Source organism: Octopus bimaculoides, chromosome 16 (assembly GCF_001194135.2).
Source record: "Octopus bimaculoides isolate UCB-OBI-ISO-001 chromosome 16, ASM119413v2, whole genome shotgun sequence".
Taxonomy (NCBI): Eukaryota; Metazoa; Mollusca; class Cephalopoda; order Octopoda; family Octopodidae; genus Octopus; species Octopus bimaculoides.
The window spans coordinates 54,808,496-54,810,263 of NC_068996.1; the positions used below are offsets into that span (position 1 = coordinate 54,808,496).

Here is a 1,768-nt window from a genome sequence, read left to right on the forward strand (position 1 = left end):
ATGTGTGTGTGGGATTGTGATGTGTGTGGGGTTGTGAGTGTTAGGTACGGGTGCGTGTGTGTGTATGTGCATGTGTGTTTATGTGTGTGTCCGTGTGCGCGTGTGTGTATATATATATATATATTACGGAGATGTACTTGCATAGCAAGTGACCTGATCTGAGATCGTGTGCTGAAACGAAAACAATTGCAGTGTAGGAGTTTATAAGCTATTTAAGAAACACACAAAAACCCTTAGATTCAGGATTTCGAGGCATTCAGTTAGGCAAAGATCACAACGCCTGTTAATTGAGTTCAACAATACACCAACACAGAGACCCCTTACAATTTATGTAGCTGTAAGGATAGGAATAAATGCAACTTCACCAATAGATGTAAGATCGAAAATGTAGTTTACCAATGTGTCGTACACACAAACAGCCATATAAGATCATACATTGGGAACACGAAAACCAAATACGTTTCAGATACAATGAACACCAATCTAGCTTTAGAAATAGAAAAAAGGCAAATTCAACAGGACTTAGTAGCTATATCTGGGAATTAAAGGACAATAATATAGCATACAAACTAAAATGGCATATACTCAGAACAGCAAATTCTTATAACTCAACAGGCATTGTGATCTTTGCCTCACTGATCGCCTCGAAATCCTAATGGCTACAACACATCTTCTAAACAAAAAATACATAAATAACCTAGTTTGTCTACACACTACAAAATTTTTATTTTCTAAGTATAATTAAATATTTACTAGGACAGAGTTAGCTCCCTCTTCACCAGAACTTAAAGTTACTCCCCTTTACTTACACCGCCAGTACCATAAAACCATAACATCCACTTGATTTAACAACATCCACGTGCGGAATGCGCTTGACTAAGATTGGAATTACGGACTTAAACAGCACCCACCCTACCTCTCCTTCCCAGAAATATTATTAACCCTGATTTCGACTAAAATGTGAGACTCACTATACCTTACCTCTATTTTCACACCACTATATGCATTCTTTTACATTAGTATATCCTCAACCTTTTGATACCTTCATCTCTCACACCATGCATCTAAACAGACTTCTCAGCATTCTGAAGAGATCTGCCAATTAAATTGGCAAATCGAAACGATCGTAAATGTAACATTACATAATCTCCACATAATTGATTAAATTCATGGCTAATCAACCTGCTTCTTCCTGTGTTTGTTTCTCCATTCTCTACATGATTATATATATATATATATATATATATATATATATATATATATATATATATATATATACATACATACATACATACATATATATATATATATATACATATTTTGTATTTGATGTGTCTGATTTGTTTATGTACATAATTGCCCCCCTCTCTCTCTCTCTCGTTATATTTTTAAATATACATACATATATCATCATCATCATCGTTTAACGTCCGCTTTCCAAACATATATATATATATATATACATACACACACACACACACACACACACACACACACACACACACACACACATACACACACACACATATATATTGTATAGAGGGTAAGGCCAGAACAACGCAAAGTAAATGCAAGGCAAATCCAAAGAAAACAAATATATGAATTAATGTAGACTTGCCTTGCAGTCAATATTTCTGGGTTATAACCCCATTTTCAAGAAACTGATGGATGTTACCAATGAGCGTGTGTGGAGTGGTCATGCACGGAAAGGTGTTGCTATAGCAACCAGCTAGCTTCCTGTAACTCTCTTCTGTTGTTGATCTTAGGT

At 35.3% G+C, this 1,768-nt stretch overlaps 1 protein-coding gene and 1 long non-coding RNA gene across 2 annotated transcripts in view; one reads left to right on the forward strand and one right to left on the reverse strand.

The window, feature by feature from the left end:
• Positions 1-1,768, forward strand: part of LOC106871182 (large neutral amino acids transporter small subunit 1-like) — a 91,112-nt gene that overhangs the window by 33,162 nt on the left and 56,182 nt on the right. The gene's annotated exons all lie outside the window — the stretch shown is intronic.
• LOC106871183 (uncharacterized) overlaps positions 1-1,768 on the reverse strand; it is a 62,877-nt gene that overhangs the window by 12,822 nt on the left and 48,287 nt on the right. The window lies entirely within an intron of this gene.